The sequence below is a fragment of the Ambystoma mexicanum genome, chromosome 8, assembly GCF_040938575.1.
Source record: "Ambystoma mexicanum isolate Mex_15411 chromosome 8, UKY_AmexF1_1, whole genome shotgun sequence".
Classification (NCBI taxonomy): domain Eukaryota; kingdom Metazoa; phylum Chordata; class Amphibia; order Caudata; family Ambystomatidae; genus Ambystoma; species Ambystoma mexicanum.
The window spans coordinates 736,778,745-736,801,770 of record NC_090929.1 but is presented as its reverse complement, the minus strand read 5'-3'; the positions used below and the strand labels follow the sequence as shown (position 1 = coordinate 736,801,770).

Genomic DNA, 23,026 nt, shown 5'->3' with positions numbered 1-23,026 from the left:
CGTCAAACTGTCAGGGCGATGCATGTCCTGCTCCGCTTATTAAGGAGGCCGTGAAGGAACTGGCCTGGCCCCTTTCATTACCTCTGTCATTAACGCATCATTCAAATCTAGTATAGTACCCAATAATCTCAAAGACGCATGGGTACTCCCACTTTTAAAAAAAACCTTCCTTAGACCCCAACAATCCATCTAACTACAGACCCATCACAACGCTACCATTCCTACTAAAAATACTTGACTGAGCGGCCTATCTGCAGATACAGCAATACCTTGAATCCAATAATTGATTAGGCCTCAGACAATCAGGATTCAGACCCCGACACGGGACAGAAACTGCGTTGATTGACCTTAAGACTCAAATCAGACCATGAAAGACGAGGGAAAATTGGCCCTACTTCTCCAGCGGCATTTGATCTTGTGAACCATGACATTTTATGCAAACACCTTTCATCAGCTGCTCACTTCTCCGACCAAGAAAACGCTTAGATTGAGTCCTTCCTCAACAACAGATCCATGAGGGTCTTTGCACCCTCAGCATCGGCCACACCCACTCCAGTCACCTGTGGGGTCCCACAGGGGTCCTGCATGTCTCCTACTCTCTACAATGTGTTCACCAAGCCACTTTTTGATGCCCTCTACTATTTGGGTGTCACTTACATTATGCGGATGACACCAAGATACTCATCCCCATCACTGGAGATTACATTGTAGACAGTAAGACGCTCAATGACATCTAGCTCACTATAAAAGCATGGATGGCGAAGCATGGGCTCTATCTTAATGACGATAAGACAGAGCTGCTCCTCCTGGGATCACCTGCCAATCTGAACAAATTGAACATGCTATTCGCCTCCTTCAATATTGATGACAACACAATCAAAGTGTCCAAGGTTGTGAAACCCCTAGGAATCTACATTCATTCTGCCTTAACCTCAACAAGACAAACAAATGCCTTGGCTTCCTCATCTGCCTACACCTGTAAGCTTATCACTGCCTGCCGCCCTTATCTGACAACAGCCAATTGCCTTGCAAGAGCACTTGGCCTCTCCAAGCTCGACTATTGTAACGCGCTCCATCTTGGCACGTCACAACAAAACCTTAATAAAATGCAAGTTATGTAAAATAATACCATCAGAGCAGCCTTAAATCTCCCTAGAAATCAACACATCTCGGAAACTAGACATACTTTAAAATGGCTGAACATCAACCAAAAAATGTCCTTCAAAACATTGTCCTTTACTCACAAGTGTTTATCTAATCAGGCTCCCACTTATCTGTCCAACACCATTTCACGCCACACCTCTATACGGCCCACCAGAACAGCCCAGACTCATTGCGTCAATATCCCACGATTCAACCAACAACAAGCAGGCGGGGTTAGTTTCCCAGTCCTCGCTGCCAAGAAATGGTATGCCCTCCCTTTATCTCTAAGAGAGGAACCTTTTTACCTCCTTTTCCAAAAAAAGGTCAAAGTTGGCTCCATGAACAAGACCTCATATTGGTCGCATAATCACGACCCCCCATGTACATATGTTTGTAAAATTAAAACTCAGCAATCTCTTGCCCACGGCATAATTGTAATGATGTATCATACAATGTTTCTTTATATATGTGTAATCCTTCTGTATCCTTTTAATGTACCCGCGTTATTATACCTTGCTGTAACTGTTATAATTTGTTGTAACTTGTAAGCAGAGTGCCCAGATGCCTCTGGGCTCGGTGCGCGTTACAAATAAATAAACTAAACTAAACTAAACAGCACCTCTAGTACATCCTTGTAAAGGTCCCAGTTCCCGTACCTCAGCCTCTCAAGAGCCAAGCATGCAGGTTAAGAGGGTCCGGGTGAAGCACAGTGCCTCCCAACTGTGCCAAAAGGTGCAGCTTCCAAGGAAGCCAGAGAGGTGGGCACACGGCTAGTTCCAGGAGATCTGGGAGCCACGATCTTCTCACCCAGTCCAGAGGTATCAGGATCAGGTGAACCCTGAACCTCCGCAACCTCCTGAGAACCCAAGGGGTGACCGGTATTGGCAGGAATGCATAATTGAGGTCGAAGACCCACTCCACTAAAAATGCTAAAAATTCCCTCGAGCAGAACTGTTTGCACTTTGTTTTGTCCACCGTCGCAAGCAGATCCACCGGTGGGGTGCCCCACTGGTGAAGATCGTAGAAGCGACCTCCGGCACAGCTCCCACTCATGGCAGACTGAACTCTCCCTGCTCAGAGCATCTGCCAACCCATTCTCCACCCATGCTAGATGCAAAGGCTGAGATTATGCTCTCCAGCATCCGGAACCATAGCTGCATGGCCTGCCTGCACAGGGGCAGTGATCTCACGCAGTGATCTCATGAGGTAGTGCATGGTCACAGTGTTGTCCATGCATCCCAGGACATGTTTTCCCTGCAAGGTGGGGAGAAATGCTGTCAACGCCAGTCTAACTGCCCGCAGCTCCAGCAGTCTGATGTGGCAAGCTTTCTCCTTGGATCGTGGTTGAAAGACTGAGGTAGAAATGTTCAAGGGAGAAAAGACCGAAGATTATTTTTCTGAAATAACCTTTGGTATTTTCTCCCCTGAACATTTCTGAATTGGCTGACAACCCCACCCACACCCCCAACACACCGCCTCCCCCTACTTACCTTGCTTCCGACTCGCTGTGTCCCTGCGACGCCTGTTCCCTTTCACTTCCATGATCAGGAACCAGCGCTGAGTTCATTCGATCATTTTCTATCAGTCATTTTGGCTGATTCCTTCTCCTTCTGAGACCGATGACATCTGATCCGGAGTGTGCCGCAAGTGAGCACCCCAGCCCTTTAGCGATGCGTACGTAACCACCTGCACCCCAGCCCTTTATTGATGCATACGTAACCACCTGCTCCTCCACCTGTCGCTCCACCAGGCCAAATCGTTTGCCACAGACCTCAACACCTGGAGCACATCCGTCATCTTGCCAAAGTACTGCGACCACTGGCTCCTGAGAAGCCACTAAGGGACAACATCCGGAGTCTTGCCTGCGGCGCAAAGAAGATACAAGATGTCATGAGGACCAATAGGCACAGGGAAGCGGATGCCAGGAGACTGCTGGAGGTCAGAAAAAGATTGTTCTTGAGCGCCACATTGGTGACTCTCTCCACGGGAGGAAAAGCCTTCCATTCCCAGGTGAAAAAGACTGCCTGATGAATTGGAGCTTTTGCGCTGAAGCGCTGGTGAAGTTTCAATTCCTTCAAGTTCAGGGAGAACCCAAGTCGTTCAGTAGTGAAAAGGTAACTTGAAGATGCCTCGAAACCTGGTCTGCCCAGTCAGCCAATCATCTAAGTATGGGAAAACAAAGACAGCTGCCCTCCTGAGGTGAGCCACCGCTACTTCCATCAGCTTGGTAAAGACCCTGGGCACGGAGGTCAAGCCAAAAGGGAGCACTTTGAATTGGTAATGTGCGTCCCCGATGATGAACCTTAGGAATCACCTGTGCATCCTCTGGATGAGCATGTGAAAATAGGCTTCCAGAAGGTTCAGTGGCACCAGCCTGTCTTGGAACTGCAGAGCTGGAGAATCTCCCTCAATGTCACCATCTGAATTTGTTCTTCCTCAGGAATTTGTTCAAATCCCTGAGGTCCAGGAGAGAACAGAGGCCCCCTGCCTTCTTGGGCACCAGGAAGTATAGGGAGTACCAACCTGAGCCTACTTCCTCGGCTGAACTGACTTTACTGCTCTTTTCAACAGAGTAGTTCCCATTCCGCTTATCTGGCGGCCTCCACAAGAATGGGAGGCAGTAGCCCCACTCAACCATTTGAAGGACCCAGGTGTCAGAGGTAACTTTCTTCCATTTACCCAAGAATCCGGAGATTCCCCTTCCAACTGGCTAAGTATGATGAGAGACCTCAAAGAGGCTTCTGCGGTACCATCGCAGTCAACGCTATCGCAGTCGTCGACTGTCTTGACCCTCTTCTACCTCTTCCCAGCCGTGGGAACCTGCATTGCCCCCGAGTGGCTGAGGCACTTGTGTCCTTCCGGGAAAGGTAGAATATCTCCTGCAACCCCGTCCTCTGGATTCAAAGGCAGAGTTCTGCTGCAGGGGTTGCTGCTGTATCACTAGTCCCAAGGACTTAAAAGTAATTGAGTCCTTAAATCTTTCCAGGCACTTGCCTGCTTTGCCCCCAAAACAGTGCTCAACATCAAAGTCTAGGTCAAGCAATTTTTCTTGGACATTCGGGGAGAACCCTGGACCCCCCCAGATAACCAGACCTGTGTAGTACCTGGGGAGGTGCCCATAGCACGACCTGTGCAGTCATGAGCATCTAAACCCGCCTGCAGTTCTTGGCAAGCCACCTCCTTGCAATCAGACACTGTGTCCAGGAAGTCAGCCTTTACTTCTCCCTCTGGGAGGTGATAAACTGCCTCTGAAATTTTGCTCCAGAGGCTATGGGAACATTTCGAGACGGCACAATAGGCATGTATAGTCTTAAGGGCCATGATCCCCAAAGCAAAGACCTTATTCGCTAAAGCGTTAACCTTTTTTGACTCTCTTGGTTGGGGGTTCAACATCAAGGGTCGAGACATAAATGTTGCAGTCTGCAACACTAACCCCTCTGGGTTCGGGTGTGACCTAAAAACTGGAAGATCGCCTCTTGCCACCTTATACTTTCTCACAAGCTCTGTGTCGACTGCCAGTGTTGAGCACGGACGCTGACACAAGACAATAATCAGACCAGCGATAGCCACAATGAATGGCAAGGCACCTTCTGTTTGCGGGCCATGGTCAAATATGTCGTTGAGGTCGTACTGCGACCCCGGCTTCGACGGAGCGCTGTGTCCCAATGACACAATGACCTTCTTGTCTGGCAACAGATCCAAAGTCGCATCCCCTATCGGCTCAACCCCAAACGGTATTGGGTCACCCTCGTCATCAAAGATCGACCTCATTGAATCACATTGAATGGCTGTCCAGCACAAAACTGATCTTGTGGAGATGGTGAAAGGGTTTTCTTGCCCCAAGGGGGCAGCCAATGGTTTTGCCACAGGAGACGCTTTCTCCTTAGGGGTTCCGCACAAGGGTGTTCGACCGACCTTAGCATCCTCATGCCGATGGACCGGACGTGAATGGAACCTTATCGGCCTACGGCATTAAGGCGGAAGCCGTACCAGCCGAGGACATCTAGAAGACTTGGAGCATCTGGGTTTCAAAATCCTCCCACCCTTCCACAGATGCACCCGTTGCAGGGTACGACTTCCTGTTTTATCCAACAAGTCAGAATCATGTCTGTGCTTTTTTCTTTGCGATGATGAGGAGGTGTTAGATTCACTATGTGAGTGGGGCTGGTTTTTTGAGTTCTTATGGCAACAGCCGCTCAGACTTATTCTCTGATGATTGTGCAAGAGATTTCACAGGGGACTTAAGATGGCGGTCTGCTTTGCACCAGTTTCATGGGGTTCGGGTTCATAGCTAAACAAGAACCACATTGCTCCATGTTGTGTCCAACACCCAGACACCACACACAGATAGAGCGTGGTCTGAGAGGGACATTTTGGAGTTGCAGTCCTTGCAGCATTTAAACTCAGACATGTCAAGCTCCAACATACTGACGCAGATCGAATTTACAATCAAGCGTGTTCCGAATAGGTTGCTGAGCGTGAAGAAAAAAGGAACTGAGGTATGGGGGCGTGGTGCATTTTTTATTCGAAGCCTAACATCACTTCCGATTGAAGAATAGCGTGGCCTCTCTACAAGGGAGTCGATGATATCGAGCGGCACTATGCCTCCCTTATGAAAAAATATCGGAGCAGCTGACACTAGATAGCTATCTATCAAGATGAGGAATCTGTGGGAGAATGCAAACACATAGCGAAGCAAGCCCAAACGAGCTGACTCGAAATCTCCACTGTTTGCAAAATCCATACATTCATCACACCGCCGGATGTCCAGACCATAATTCAGACCCGGTGGTCTTGCACATGATGGGGGAAATGCCCTCATGTGGGGTTCCCAGCCACTCACTTGGCTCCCCTAAAAACAGTCCACTATGTGGCAGCACATCTTATTACGGGTGCATGGAAATTTGACCAAATCACCCCATCCTACGTGAACTACACTGGCTTCCTCACCAGGCCAAAATACTGTTCAAGACTGCATATATCATCTGCAAAGTAGTTGCGAGTAGCACACCACTGTATCTGGCGGCTAAGCTCCACATATCTGGTGGCACAAGCTCCTCAAGCAGCAAATCAACCAACCGGGTTGAATCACAATTCGTCTGCAAAGAGAGGATCCACAAACAATCCTTTTTTTGTCACGCATCCACGCTCTCAAACTCAATCCCGATATTGGCTAAGAATTCTCAAATTTCTGAAATCCCTTAAAACGTGGCTTTTTCAACACCTGACTGTTAGGGAAGATTGTATGCACTACCCTGTGGGAGACTGCACCAGCCCTGTCCTCTTGGAAATAGTTAACCCAACCTTTGGTATAAGCATGCACTACACAAGTTGGTAGAGTGACTGAGCAGCCAGACATATCTCAAGAGGGGTCAATGTGAGCTGTAGGGTTATCATAGAGATTCACAGTGACAAGTATCCAAATAAACACTTACTCTCAAGGTTTCTTGATTAAACAATTCTTTATTAGTTTAACAGTCAGTTGAATAAGCCTTCTTTAGAAGGGAGCAAATATATGCAACACAATAATATACTTCACAAACTACACACACTCAGTTTCAATAAATCAAAAGATACCAATTTGGGATGGCACACAGAAACTTCCTACACCCTGAGGTCACTTAAATAACTAGGACACTGTGGACATTGATATATCACTGGTACATTTAGAGCAATACTGAGTTTAGTGTCAAAAGGAAAAAAGGGGGAAAGGAAACAATGGTCAACACACATTCTTAAGCAGGTAAGTACTTTTTACACCCTCCAATGCAAAGTAAACTAACCCTGGGGAACAGTTCAAGCAGAAAGTCAGGGGTAAGAAGAGATTTTTTTAGGGAGCCAGGACAACCAATGTTAGTAGAGCAAAAGTCTGGGTGAGCTGAAGTACTTCTTGCAGGTAGGTAAAAAAGTCTTGCAAAATGTTTTAGAAGACTGCAGAAAATGAAATCACTGTAGGGCCACAAGTGGGGGGATTGTGAGGGGCAAAGCTGCAAGCAACTCTACAAATACAACTAAGTCAAGTCTCAACTGACAGCTAGCAAGGCTACACAAGAGGTAAGCAACCCCTTAGTTTTACATTACCTTTGGGTTTGAAGAAATTGTTTCCAGCTGGCTTCTGTCCCAGTTGTAGGTCTGCAGATCCTGTGTTCCTGGGGCCCCAGTCGTGGCGACAAGAGGGAGGACGTCTGGGGACTCCTGCACTACGAATTGAAGTTCAGCGGCAGCAATGGGCAAACTTCAGATCACCGGCACTTCGCGGTTTCAGCTTCTCGCGGCTCTTGCAAACAGCACCACTGCGGTTCTCGGCTACCTCTATGGACTTTCCTCGCAAATGGGGTCCAGCACTCTGTTGAGGTGGCTCAGGCTTGGTCAGTCCTGCTTCATGGGAGTCCGGAGGATCTTCCTGGAGCTCGGGTCCGACTAAAAAACTATCCACTCGATCTGGTGTTCCTCTCCCTGGCAATCAATTTCTGCAGCAGCAATGGAAGCACAGCCAGCTCTGAGAGGATGTCCAGACAAGTTTGCTTTGGGGTTGATTGGTCTCACCAACCAAGGGGAGAAGTCGTCCGTTGCAGGGCTTTTCTAGTCAAGGCAAATTCGGAGCTTCAGCAATGCAGCAGGGCTTCACCGGGCAAACCAACGGTCCAGGAGTTGCAGCAAGCGTCTCTTCCAAGTTCTTCTTCGGATTCCTTCGTCCAGTGGCCGACTCTGCCTTCCAAGCCAAAAAGCCTAGCCTTTTATGCAAGTTTTTCCCATTCATTTGCAGCCTATTTGTCACTCACACAGAAGGGTGGCTGTCCTCCAAGGACAGCCAGCCGGCCAATCAACTTTGGGTGCATTCCTGTAACCAAGGGGATTAAGCACAGGGAGTTTCGGGCACCTCCCTCCCTTCCTGCCCTGCCAGACATGCTGGAGCCAGAGTCGAGCTTCACCAGTGAATCCTGGCAAAGTCAAAACGAACAAAGGGACCACACCTGGTTTGGCACGCAGAGTAAATGTCAAGGAGGACCTTTCCAACAAGAAATGGCAAAAAAAGACCTGGGCCATTTTGACAAAATGGGCACCCAGGAGTGCTTTACTGCAGCTGCAATTGCAGCCCACGGTACAAACACACAATGGTAGGAAAATTTAAACCACTGCCACCAGCTATTAATTGTAGAAAGGGAAACATAAACATGGTACATGAGAAACTAGACAAAGGGGATAATAAGTAACCCCTCCAGCACTCTATTGTAAGATAGTGTGAGCTGGGTCTAGAAAGTTACAAAATGTAAGTAAAGTCAATTTCACTTCACAGCTCTTGGAAACAGTAGTTTCACCAAGAGAATGTATTTAAACCTTTGGGAAATCTAAGAGACTTCCCTGTGTCACTGCACTGAAGGTGCTGTGTGACACAATGCAAAAAGATGATGCCTATGGAGTTTGTCAGACTCCAAAGCGAAAAGAAACAGCGTTCAAATCACCAGAAAAATACATAAGAGAGTGGGAAAAAGGTCTCACTCTCTCCAGGTTACAAATTAAAAGTCCTAAAGTCCAGCAAAAGTGCTGGGGGTCTCTAAGGTAGAAGGGATTTAGAACATTTCTGAGAATTCTCCCTAACACTGACCAAGGACTAATACCAACAGATGCACAGACCGACGCATGGACTGCAACTCACAGTACTGAGCTCCTGTTAAAACTTGCCAGCGAGATGCTGGCTACCCAAACCCTGTACAGCATTCCTCTGCATTCGAGCTAGGTCAGCTCTTTGAACAATAAAATGAATTTGGCTCGAGCTACGAACAACAATTTTCTCATTTGAATTGACTTGTTCTCAAGAGGGGCCAGTGGTCCCGTGCACCGAAGGGACAATGGAGCAGTCGGCCATTTTAGAGGCAGGCGGTCTTGGTTCAATGGTTACATGACTAACACGGCATGAGCCGGTGTACGCTGCTGCTCTGATTCTCTGCATGCGTGATTCCTTGTTCCGCTGTGTGGATAACCAATTTCTCTGTGTTCGCATAGTGATTCCTTGTGGCGAAACCCACGAAACATACTTGCACACTTGTTACAGGCGCGTAATTGATATCTGTTGTGGGTTGCAAAGTTTCTTTTGAGCCATATTCACTACTTTCAATGTGTTTCCTGCAAAGAAATTGAATGGTGGGTCTTTAACGCGCAACACTTGTTTCAAGAGTGTCTTTACTGGACATACAGGAAGAGGGAGTGTCTGTGTGTGTGTTTGTGTGTGTGCGGGGGAACAGGAAGGATGTATGGCAGAAGGTGCTGAGAGGTGTGGGGAGTGAGACGAATGAAAGGGATTCGTCCCCTCTCCCAAAGATAGAGCAACACCCCTTTGGGACTAGGGAGGTGAGCCTGCTAAACTTAACACCCCCAGGGGACATGTCAAGTGGGATCCCACTGGGGTGACCCCCCTAGAAGATGGGAAATAGCCATACAGGGATAAAAGTGATCCTTCCTTACCTCCAGACCCTAATACCTTTGTTGGCTATATGCCAGTTAAACTGTATGATAATTTAAAACTTCCTGTGAAATTAGCTGGTTTGCTTTCCGACCCTCTGTATACACCATCCTCGCTGGACCAAGACAACACAGTGGAGGGGTGGTGGATAAAGAGCCAATCAGAACTGGAAAGGCGGAGGAGAGAGAAACACGCAGATCTGGAGTGGCCAGGAGACCTCCTTGTGGGAGGTGGGGCCGGACGGATGGAGCGTACAGCAGGTGTGGCGGAGCCAACAGCAGCCAAGCCCAAGGAACGCTCACAATACCTGCCGAGCCAGGAGCTGGAAGCGCCCAGCACAGAAGAACACGGAAGAATGAATGCCTACTGAGAAATTAGTAATTGGTGTACAGGGAAGCCATTGCCGAAGTCCCATCGGGAGCCAGAGGGAAACGAGATCAATCTGCATCCAACGCTGAAGCCCGTAGAGAAGTCAAATAAGCGAACTCACTGACCCTCCCGATGAACAATGCCTGGAAAGCAGACATATGTAGTGGCTTTGGGGAAGTGAGAGGAGGATAGAAAGATTCAATGAGACCCTAAGGCTGGATGAGACCCGAGGAGCCCCAAGGTGGAGTGAGAATAACCAAACCCAAGGCCGGGTGAGAGCAACAAGACCCCAAGGTGGGGAGAAACGTGAGAAGCCCATGGTGAAGGGAGCGCAAAAAAGCCCCAATGTGGGGTAAACCCAAATAAATCCCATTGCGGGTGAGAGCATCAAGAGCCCTAGGCTAGGTCAGATCTGAGAAGCCTCAATGTGATGTGGTCCCTAAGAGATCCCAATGCGGAAGACCAAAGAAGGTCAAGGGCGGAGAGAAACAGAAGAAGTCCCAAAGTGGGGTGAGAGTAGAGAAACCAGGTGGAGAGAGCACCAGGAGTCCCCTAGGTGGGGAATGCAAGGAGAAAACACAGAGTGGGGATTTGAGCCAGGGTTCCCCAAGTGGGAAAGAAGACAAGAGACTGAGATAAAACCCTGGCGGAACAGAGGAAAAAGAGACTAATCATAGACTAAAAACAGACCCTAGGAGAGAAAGACTGAAGAGACATTCAATGTACTTGGTTAAACTGTGCATCTGGTCAAGGAACCCCTTTTGATAAAGATACCCCAGGGTCGGGTCAGAAACCATCCACTGTTCCTTTATTCAGGCATAGGCTCTAAATGTACCTTTGTGGAATGTTTGTTTTCTCCTTTGTAGTGGTAGGGACATAACTCAGGTTAGCATAGGATTCTAGACAGAGGACATGTATTGCTTTGTAAGACATCCTGGCAAGCACAATGTTATGTTTTCCTTTATAGAGTATGGAAGGGTGTTGAAGAAGGAAGCTGACACAAAGGTGGCATGCTGTGGTTATAGACGTCTATTAGTATATAGAAAACCTATATATCCCTATCTCTATGAGGGGTTGACTGCCTCAAAACGAATACTAAAGGGTGCGTCAGAATAGCCATCAAAAATAATCTCCACCATCCTGTGTCACAACCTACTTCAATTCCTGACACTATAACTAAAGGATAAACTAACACAAAGTTCCTTCTTCAGGGGAATTGTTCCCTTCTCCTGTTGCCTGGATATCGTCCAAAAAGAAGGTTCTTTTGCAAAGAAAATTCCATGGGGAATGCTTCCCTTCCCCTGGCTTGCGGCTTTCACACACACCTTATACAAGGTTTGCCTCCAGGAGAATGATTCCTCTGCTGGTGTAGCTCAACACAGTTTCCAATAAAGCCAATGGGAATGACTCCCTTCCCCTGGCGTCTCCAGCACAGCTCCCAGTTCAGGTCCAGGAGAATTACATCCTTCTCCTGGTGTTGCTTGGATTGCTTGACACAGTTCATAAATAGGCCAAGGGTAATGACCTGCTTCCCAGGGTATCTTTAACACCACTCCTTGTTCGGTACCAGGAGAATGACTCCGTTCTCCTGGTATTGTTTGGTACAGTTCAAAACAATGCCAGGGGGAATGACTCCCTTCCCCTGGCGTATTTATCACAACTGCTAATTCAGTATCAGAAGAATGACTCACTTCTCCCGGTATGGTTTGGGATAGTTCCTTCTTACTGCTTTCAGCTTGATATACACTTTGCCACTCTGGTTTGTTGTTAGCAAAGTTCCAAATTTTGTTGGGCTGCCAGACCTTTCTCTGGTGGTCTCTCTTTTCCACTGTGACAAGGAAGATTTCCTCAACTGCTCTCAGTAGTCTCTTTCAGGTCCCAGACCCTTCCCTTGTGATCAGTGGTCTTCACTTTCCCACTGTGACGAGGAAGATTTCCTCTTGTACTCTCAGTATTTGTTTTCGGGTCCCTGACCCTTCTATGGTTATACCAAGTAGCAGGTTTCCTACTACTGAGGTGAGAGAAAGCTTTGTGAACAAGCATCCCTTCTACCCTTGCTTCCCCTACAGGTCTCCCGTTCCTCCAGTTACCCTCCGTGGGATTGTGGTAGGTCACCAGGTTCCTGGGGCCACAGGTCTCCTCTCCGGCTCTGCTGGTTCACTGCTGTTACTCCATCGGCTGTGCAGTACTTCTTCCATCTGTTCTGCAACTCCACTCTCTTGCTTGGTCTGATGCCAGGGTTCACTCCTGCAGAACCTGTGGAGGACTCTCATGGCACTTCACCAGTGTCCTCTTCTCTCTGGTCATTCCGCAGCATCTGGATCTCTCACACTAGTTCACCTCCACACCTGCTGCAAGACCCGGCGTGGTTTGACACAGCCACACTTGACACTGCTGGGCTTGGCACATTTGGTAGTGCTTTGTTCATTTGTATACATTGTATCGAGTTCCTCCCATGCAGATTGTACACGTTCTTTGTCTCTGCTAACAACTGACTCCTTTTGCCTCCTCTGGGCCACCTCATACCAGTACCAGAATAGTCAATGATCTTTATGTCTCCTGTGATCTTCTTAGTCCTAATACTTTTGGCTTTAGGGCTTTAGGGTAGGGCAACAGTACATGGGTTGTCTCCCAATAAAGTGGTTCTGGACAGTGGTAAGGGCAAGAGAATGTTGGGGAGTAATAACATTCAATAGGCTCTACCCCAGGTGGTTGTCCTTGTCCACAGAGGGGGAGTCCATCCCCATGATGGCATCCCCAGTGGGCACTATTGGGTAGCGGCTGAACCTCCCTAGCCTCATGGGAAAGGGCTCCCCCTTGGGGAGATGTGACGACACCTTGGGAATCGTCAGACGTAGGGCAGAGAACATGACGCTCTGTGACAGCTTAGGCCTTGTGTATTCTACTAAAGAAGCAGTCAGCAAATATGCCTATGGGCCCGTCTCCTGATTCTGAGCTACCACAGTGGTGTCAGAGTTGGGATGTGTGTGTGACCCAATACAGTCAGACTGAGATCAACCTCTACATGTCCAAACCTGTTATCAAGCTACCCACATAAATCAGTGGTGTATTAGACCTTCTTTAGTTGGCACCAAAAAGCAAACTTTCTTAGTACGAGATGCCTAGGAATATACCTCAACAGCCTACCCCTTGACTAGTGAATTGCCTAGTAGTTAAGAAGATGAGGGAGAATTTGAGGCTTCTGCCCACAGAATTCTTTCTTTCACGGACAAATTTGCCAGAGCCCTAGAACAGGGGATTTCAGAGTTAAATATAGCTGCTCCCCTGTCCCCTGCAATGCCTCCTATAGACAATCATTGATAGCCAGTAGAAGGCAGATAGGAGATATCAAGAGAATCTAAATAGGATAGGTGGATTCCCAGATAGTCATCCACTTCACCCATATCATGATGCTGAGGATTGTTGTCAACTTTGAACGCTTAGATACGCAATTTCATTGGAATGACACTCTGGCAACCTGTTATCGGTCCCTGTTACTTAAGGGGGAGTGCAGTTGGCATACCAAACCATCAATGCTGCTGGAACCACCTCTTTTGATGAGATTAAGAAGACCCTCCTGAGTAAGATAGATAGACAAGAGTCCTTTTTTCAGTGGAGATTGTGAGCTACTAATTTACTCCTCAACTCTACAAAGATTTGTCTTGCAAAACTATCAGCCAACTCTGGAGATGCCCATTCAGATTAATCAGGCTCACGCAGAGGTCTTTCAGTGTTTTAAACAACATCTATTTAAGCCCCCAGAGCCTAGCCCCCCACCCATCAAAAGGCAGATACATTCCACCACCTATACCCAGAAAGAAAAAGGAAGAGGAGCTAATACTACATGGGGTACCGGAAACCAGTGGCAGTACACGCAAACCCCTTCCTCCAATTTCGCCCATCAGTTTCTCATGATGTGGAGAAAAAGGACAGTTTGCCTGGCTTTGTCCCAAAAAACAGCCTTAAGAGCCAATGGAAATATGTTGGTTGTATACAGAGGAGGGGAGAAAACTGGAACAGAGTGGATTAGAACGATCAGAGGAAACGGATATGCTCATGTATGAGACCGGCTCCTTCCAGGCCCGAGAACAGGTTAATCAGACCTGGACCAATGACTTAAGCGATTCAGGTAGCAAGCAGACTGCCATCTGGTCAGACCTCGTCTATCCTAACCCCTTAGACTTGAAGGAGGGCATGAAGGTCACATGTGTCCATGGGAATGCATAAGTATATCCTAAAAGACTGCTAACCTTGGAAGCCTGTGGAGACTCAACTCTGCTAAAAGTAGCAATTGTTCCCAGACTACCAGAAGAGTTGATTATTGGTATGCGGGTTCCCAAATTTCCAGATTTGTTTCATCCCCCTTCCAAGTCAGAAACCTGGGAAGTATACTACCCCTTATCGTCCAGGGAGAGGTTTACGGAAGAACATTTAGCGTCAACATAGGTTAGGCAGAAAGGCATTCTAACCATGATAGCAAACAAGCTAGAGGAGGGCATAAAGCCAATGGTGGGGTGTTTGAGAAATTAATGGAATTCGTCCTCTCTCCCCAAGTAGAAGCCACCCCATTTGGGACTAGGGAGGCGAGCCCACTACGTTTAACAACCCCTAGAGGACAGGGCAAGCGGGATCCGACTGAGGGTGACTCCGCCTTAGATGACAGGAAATCCCCAGAAAGAGGTATAAGAGGTCCTTCTTTATCTAGAGACCCTAATACCTTTGTTGGCTATATGGAAGTGAACTGTATTATGGGGGCGTAGCTGGCAAGCGTGGCATGCAGGCTTCATGTGCCAGAGCTCCTGTTGTCGCCTGCCGAACTCCTGACTAAATAGTGGTTATACTGCGTTATTTTTCTGATGCCCGAGTCTGAGAGGTGCGGAACTGCCCGTGACCCCTCTGATCCAATTTGGAGACTGAAGGTTGGCCCAGTTTGCAAATTTCCCCGTCAGATATCTGGGGAGCAGAACACGGACAGGGACAGCTAAAATGGCTGTCGGCGGGCTGAGTTGGTGATTGGCCCCCGAGTATCAGTGCAGTGTAGCCATAAGTGGCGGACCCTGTCCACAGCGGGGCAGAATTGTGGTAGTGAGGCGGCGAAGCACAGTGCCGACAAAGTCCCTCTGGCAGCACAGTGAGTGAGTGTGGTCTCCCAGTGGCCAGCATCGCTGAAGCACCTGTGTGCAGAGGCGCACTGAGGCCACGCAGTCCAGAAGGGGGGCGGACAACCTGACCCGCAGTAAATGCTCCGATGGAGCACCAGTGGATCGCAGGGGTGCATCCGGTCAGTGAATGAGGAACAGCCGGTGTAGGCATAAGCAGCTGAGCCCTGCACAAGGGTAGAGGTGCCAGCTGGAAGTGGCACAATGCAGCTGGGAGGCGGGGAGCTGACCTCGGGCCAACTCGTAGGCTGAAGACCCAGGTGAAGAAGTGGATAGCTCCTGATTTACAGCATAAAGGGACTGGAGGCACACTGCACCACCGCAGTGCTGTACATTGGGGAGAGCAAGACCACTAAGGGGCATGGCGTGGAGATAAGAGATCAACAGAGTCATAAGGTTGTGCCCCCCCTTTTTAAAAAAAATAATTTTATTAATTTTATTTCAACAAACAACACAAACCAAACTTGCAGTGCATACAATAGCATTATAAACATACATCTCTGCAACATGGGCACTGCTTCTCCCCTTCCCTCCCCCCCCTTACGAGCCTATTCCCTTACATGTTCTGTCCCTGCATCTTGTGATGAGGATTCATCCCCCATATTTTCCGTTGGGTCTCTTGGTAGCCCAAATAACTCCGCTATTAATTGTTTCCAGGCGGTCTCAGCCTCTCCCCCCCACCCCCCAACATTACTTGCATCCTGCCATACTGCAGTTTCCGCTTCGGCCCATTTCTGTAGATCTTTCCACCATACTTCTATTCGTGGTCTCTGGCATGCCTTCCACCCCATAGCAATTCTCCTCTTTGCAAGCGCATACGCCAAGTCCTTTAATTTACTCACATGCTTGAGTTTATGCGGTCTCGGAAACCCTCCCATCAAACAGGCCCACACCGTATCCACCACAATTTTGATTCCTTTTTCAGCCAACTTGTGTGCCACCTCACCCCAAAAACGCTCAATGACTGGGCATGACCAAAACATGTGCACTATTCCAGTATTTTCCTCATCACATTTGGGGCATGCTTGTCATCCCACATTTTTGAATTTAGCTATTCTCTGGGGCGTCATATACGCCCTATGGGTTACGTACAGTTGTATCTGTTGCAGTCTTGCATTTCTCGACACTTTTTTGTGGTACCCTTGGGCTCGTTCCCACATCTCATCACTCATTGGGACTCCTCCTTCCTCTCCCCAGTCCCGTCTCAGTTGCGCCACTTCCTTCCCCACCTTGGACATCATCAACTCATATATTCTAGATATCTCGTGTCCCCCCTCTGCGACGTCGCATATTGTGTCTATAGTAGTGTCCGGTTCTTCTGCTAATGCTAATTCGGACCATGTCTCCTTGATTTTCCGCACCACCCTGTGGTATGTAATATACTGGCCCGTATGTAACCCAGTTTCTTCCTCTAATACCGCTAATCCATTATGTCCCCCTCCTGCCATATATCGCCCATGGTTGCTATCCCCACCGGTTCCCAGTGTTTCCTGATTATCATCCTTAATTGCATGCCTTTGCCGGTCAACGCCACTAGTGGTACCTGCGGGGAGCACGGGAATGAATTCACCATCAGCTGGCAGGCCTTGCGCCATATCTTCCACCCCAGTAACATCATCTTTGGGCGCCCTTCCATGTCTGCCTTAGGCAGCCACATCATTTCCTTTAGGAAGTATGGGGCACAGTCCTGTCGGAACAGTCTGGACTCCGAGGTTGACTCTTCAGAGAGCCATTTAGCTACAGATTTCAGCTGACTTGCTATATAGTAAATTTCGTAGTTCGGCAGTTTTATTCCCCCTTTTTCGTATGAATTTTGCATCTTCCAAAGGGCTACTCTATTCCTCGTCCCATGCCAGAGGACGTCCCTGCACATGCTTTCTATCTTGTCAAAGGTCCGCCTTGTTATAAGATATGGGATATTTCCAAAGTAATGCAAAAGTCTCAGTAGGACCACCATTTTCAGCATTGCCCCTCGCCCCATCGTCGCTAGAGGTAGTTTCACCCAGAACTTCATACTATTTCCAATTTTCCTGATCGCCTCCTCTGTGTTATACTGGTGTTCCTCTTCTACCATATGGTATACATATATTCCAAGATATCGGAACGTGCGCACCTGCCATGGTATCTGCAGAACCAGTAGCTGTTCTAGCGGGGTCCCCTTGTACCTGCCGGGAGCGTACCTCGACTTAACTCCTGGGCAAACTTAGTTAATAGGCCCACTCATAAAGGGTCTCTTCTTCAGCAGGCACTCTTTCCTCTTCGCTTTTCTCCACCGACTATCAGGAGAGACAAATAAAAACATAGGAAAAAAACCAGTATTAAAGAAAAGCACCTTTTTGTCCAACACCTCTATACCTTATTGAATCATTTTTCTGTCTTTCAATCAAGAAGGCCCTCCCTCCAAGACCCTTTATGACATCACGTCACCATCTCAGTCTTCCTGGAAGGAAAGGAATTTGATGACTTAATTGGCTTATTTAATTGCTCAATTGGCTCTGAGGTGCCTCAACTTCCTCTGGCTCATCACACCCTCCTACAGCAATGCCTATCGGGTCATACTGCTGTCTCAGTTATATGGCCAAGGGTTCCAGGGCAAGAAGATACAACATAGGAGACCACGGGCATCCTTGCCTAGTACCTCTCCGAAGCTGCCACCTCTCTGATATCACCGACCCTGTTTTAACTCTAGCCAATGGAACGCTATATAGCATTTTAGTCCACTGTAAGTACCCAGGCCCTATCCCATAGCTAGCCAGGGCCGCCATCAGCCATGGCCATTTAACTGAATCAAAGGCCTTTATTGCATCTAGCGATACAATTGCCAGTTAACCTTCGTCTTCATTTGCATACTCTACAGCTCGGTGGAGTCGCCTGAGATTATAGCCAGTCTGGTCGGGATGTATTAGTTAAGCAATAAGCCTCCTCATTCTATTTGCCAAAACAGCCATCAATATTTTACTGTCTTGGTTAAGCATTGACAGGGGTCTGTATGATTAACAGTTATGACCGGGATTATTAGGTTTGGGCAGTGGTATAATTGTCGCTTCTCTGAGGGACTCTGGCAGCCTACCCACTTCATACGCTTCATTCAACATTTCTAAAAGCGGAGGAAGCACTTCATCCTTATATGTTTTGTAAAATTCGCTTGGGAGTCCGTCAGTTCCTGGGGTCTTGCTAGTAGGCAACTGTCTCACTACTTCTTCCAACTCCTCTAAGGTAATCGGCGTATCCAGCTTCTCCCGCTCTTCGACACTAATCTGCGGCAGTCCTATATCTTCCAGTGTTTCTGCTATTTCTGTGCAGTCACTGGGCCTCATTACGAGGTTGGAGGTAACCATGGCGCTATTAGCGCCATGGCTGCCTCCAAAACCTTACCTACTCCGCCCTGGCAAATGGAGCTATTACCGCCCCATTCCAAGGTTGGCGGGACCAGTAATTCCCCATTCACCAGGGCACTTCCCTATTCCCATTTGAGCCCCCATAGGGCTCATTGGAAATGAGGTAGGCGCTAATAACGGTACCGCAAATTGCGGTAACGTTATTAGCTCTAAAGTCCCCTTGCGGGTCCTGTCCTTAACACCTGGTAAAACCAGGCGTTAAAGGATGACCCGCAAAGGGAACTCGTAGTAGGGCGGTAAGGGATTACCGGCACCGGTGCCCTTACCGTTGCCGGTAATCCCTTACCACCCACCTCGTAATGAGGCCCACTGTCCTCATCTCCGTACAGGAGTCGATAATACTCCACAAATTCTTGGTTAACTCCCTCTTGGGTGTCCACTAAGCTCCCGTCCTCCCTCGTTATTGTCCTGATTGTGGGCCTGGGGGTCTCACTTTTATATAGCCATGCCAGGACCCTCCCTGGTTTATCCCCGCCAGTATGCTGTCTCTCCGTATACTTCTTATAGTTAAGATTGCACAATCTCTCCCAGTGACCCGCACATTTCTGCTGCAGCTTGAGTATTCTTTCATTATCTTCCTTGGTGATACCTCCTTCCCTTAGTGCCCTTTCTAGTTCCCGCTCCGTATCTTGCAGTTCAGCCTGGATCCCTCCTTGTAGCCCTTTGGACTTAGCTATAGCTACCCCCCTCATCACTACTTTAAAGGCCTCCCAAAGCATACCCGCTGACTCTACACTGCCAGTGTTTATCTCAAAATAATTTATTATTTCCTCCCTCATATCCTCCCGGAAGATGGTGTCTTTCAGCGTCTCTGCTCTGAGGCGCCATGTCGGGATCTTTGCTCTCGGGGGTCGGTATTGCCATCTCAGGATTAGTGGTGAGTGGTCTGAGAGGACCCTCGCTTTATATTCCGTTTCGGTTATCTCAGTCATTAAATCTTGCGTGGCAAACATATAATCCAATCTAGTGTGCAAATTTTGTGTAGCTGAGTAGTGCGAATACTGCCTCTCTTGGGGGGTGATGTGACCTCCATACATCCACAAACCCGAAATAATCTAACAGCGTATGCAACGCTCTGGCGGCTGGGGTGGGTCTGTCAATTTTCCATCTAACTTATCTACCATAGGGTTTAACACACACTTGAAATCTCCGCCCCAGATCACCGCCCCTCCCAAGCACATACTAAGTTTGTTGCATAAGGTTCTGAAATATGTTGCCGTGTTTTGGTTCGGGGCGTACATGTTTATAATGCTTATCTCCCTGTTTTCCACCAGCCCTCTCATCATGACCATCCTCCCGTCTGCCTCCACCATGGACTGTAACAGTTGGAACGGGACATGTGGCGCCACCCAAATGATCACCCCCCCCGGCATAGGCCGAATATGATGCTCCCACCACAGTCCCAGTCCATTTCTTCCGGATCATCTCCATCTTGTCTTGTGTAAGATGGGTTTCCTGCAGCAGGGCTATGTCTACTTTCTGTCTACGTAGGTATAGCATGACCTTACTCCTCTTTAGATAACTATTGAACCCTCTGACGTTCCAGGTAATTATTTTAAGATCCCCCATGGCATATAAGGGTCCCTCTTCTCCGCCCACAAGTGCAGTCCATTACCAAATACATTCCTGTTCTATGCAGGCTGGTTTCCCAACGTAAACTTCCCCAAACAACAAACACCCCAAACTTCCCCACCTCCCTTCCTCCCGCCTACCTTCCCTGCCCCAACTCACTCCCCTCCATTTCCTGCCGCCCCAACACCCTACACAACTGTCGCCCAGCTCCATCTCTGGATCTCAGGCACCCCCGCATCTAGCCCTTTTCTGGCAATTGCATTTACTCACGGCTCAGAAGGGTGCGGTCGCCCTAACGGCGGCCCTACTACTCTAACTCCTGGGGGTAGGTCGTCTCCATCTTGCCACTCCCATTCACTTCCATGTGAGTGTGCTTAATGCTGCCCAATTTACATTCACATTTAATATTCTAGTCCAAGTCCAAATGTCTCTTATTGCAATTTTCAATGTTATCTGTCCTCGCCCCGCCCTTGTTACCCATGTGACAATTCCTTCATTTTTCATCAGGGCCCCCTCCTTCTCCATCCTTGCATTCTACATAATATGAACCCCTCACTTATCATGATCCTCGTGATCTTGATTCTCGCCTTGTTCAGGACAACCCTGCACATTCAACCATGCCGCTGCATCTTCCGAGGTATCAAAAAAAGTATGCCTTACTCTTGTGCAGGACCTTGAGCTTTGCGGGATACAAAAGCATGTACTTGATTCCGGCCATACGCATTCTCCTCTTGATTGCCACATAGTTATAACGATGTCTCTGTACCAACATGGTGTAGTCAGGGCATGCCGTAATGGTTGCAGATGCCCTTTCGATCGTTTCACCTTTACGAAAGTACTCCAGGATCTTCTCTCTATCTTTATAGTTCAAGATCTTCGCTATTATCGCCCGAGGGGGGGCTCCAGGTCGTGGTTTCCCCATCAGGACCCTGTGCGCTCGTTCGACAGCAAATCCTTGTGAAAGTTTGTCAGCTCCGATTTCTTGCAGGATCAAATTTTCCACGTAGTCCGTGGGGTCCTGACCTTCCTCTCCCTCCGGTAGGCCGACCACCCGAATGTTGTTCCGTCTCGCTCTCCCTTCAGCCTCCTCCACGCGGTTCTCCAAGTTGGTGACCTGTTGCTTCAGAATGTGGACTTCCTTTGCGTTACTTGTGCTGGTTTCCGTATTGGTTTTCACCATACTTTCTAGGCAGCTTGTTCTTTCAGCCAGAGCTCTTACATCTTGTCGCAACAGGTTGACTTCTAGCCCAACCGCATCTATTTTGGTTTCCAAAGCAGTTCTTAAGTCCGCCATCGCTGTACTCCACGAGGCCTTCAGCTCCGTAATGGCTGCTAGGATCAAATGATCCTCTTTTGTCAGGGATATTTCTGCAAGTGCGGCTGCTGTACCCTGTACCGGGGTAGTTGGAGTTTATTGCGGCTTGGTAAAAATTTCCATAGTGGGTTGCTTACTCTTGGTCTTGCCTCCTCTCACCGACATTGTGCAGTCCTGCCTTTGTGCCGAGGCCCAGCTTTTCTGTAACGTGCGGGCCCTGCTTCCCCGTTCCTCCTTCTCCGTGGTTTTAGTGCGTTGCGGCGCCGCCAGACCTGTGTGTCTCTTGTACCTTATCCCAGTCCACTTTTTGAGGGCTACACCTGTCACTCTCGTAGGCAATCCGTTGAAGCTCACGCGCGCCTTGAGCGGCTTGTGCACTGTGTTGCGGACTGCTTCTAGTGAACCCTTTCTATATCACCAGTGCAGTTCTCTCAGCCGCAGTTGCTCCCCGCTTCACTTTGCACCCACTGCGCTCTCCTTGCGAACCTCCGTCCGCCGTTGGGCCTACCTCGGCCTCCTTTGTTCTAGCGCGCCGGCCATTTTGTCTGGGGTGTCGCACCGCGGCCACAAACTTTCAGTTGATCTTGCCAATCTTCCTGCAGTCATCGAGGACTCAGCTCTCCATCAAACTTGCCCCTCGCCTTTACACATCCAATAGTATCATTTTGAGCGCAAACATGCCTTTTTTAGCTCATTTTCATACAGGATCATATCGGATCGTCGGGAGCAGCTCAGAAGACACGTCCTACTCCATGGCCCTCTAGCCACACCCCCTGTGGCCCCCCCCTTATGGTGTCTCTGCATGAAGGAATATTTGTAAGCACAAGTCATTTAAAACCCCGGAAGATCTGTTGGGAAGGGGAGTTCTAGCGGTGGAGGACTCTGGCCCGGAGGCCCAACCAGGCGAAGTGGGGCTAGCAAACTGGCACTCGGCCTGGAGCAGCTCAGTGGCAGCAAATGCGGCGGAACTTCTGGGAGCTGCACCAGAGTCAGGGGGGACCGTCAGCTGACCTCGTGGGGTGGCCTGAGAGTGATAATTGGCCAGCTGGGAGAGCGTGGCCTAGTTTGTTTGTTTGTTTGTTTATTTGTATGGCGCTCCAAACCCAAAGGTATCCGGGCCCAGTTGTACAAGTTACATACAGTGGTTAGATAAGGCAAAGAGTATACAGTGGTTACATCAGGCAAGGAGTATACAGTAGTTACATCAGGCAAGGAGTATAGGTGAACAAACATTACAGTTGGCATGGCCTAGACCTAGCAGGTTACAAGAAGAGCAGGAAGGATGGTACAGTTGGTAACCAGCACAGCTCAGTGCTGCAAGTTAGGCGTTCAGCAGAAGGGATGTCATAGTTAGTGGGTTACATGGCAGATGGTAATGTCAGTGGGATGTGTGGCCGGAAGCAAGTTAGATACTTTGTGTGATGTGGTTGGAAGTGTTCAGGATAAAGACAGGGTATGTCTCAATGTCAGTGGGGCTTGTTCCTGGGACATGGATTATTCTTGTGCGGCTAGCCAAGTTTTCAGTTTCTTTCGAAAGTAGAGGGAAGCTGTCTCGGATCTGATGTCAGGAAGCAGTGTGTTCCACATTTTGGCAGCTAAGACAGGGCAA

General features: G+C 48.6%; 1 protein-coding gene across 5 annotated transcripts in view; it reads right to left on the bottom strand.

Annotated features, from left to right (window-relative positions):
• The window catches only part of MARCHF8 (membrane associated ring-CH-type finger 8), a 951,649-nt gene that overhangs the window by 49,839 nt on the left and 878,784 nt on the right, over positions 1-23,026 (bottom strand). The window lies entirely within an intron of this gene.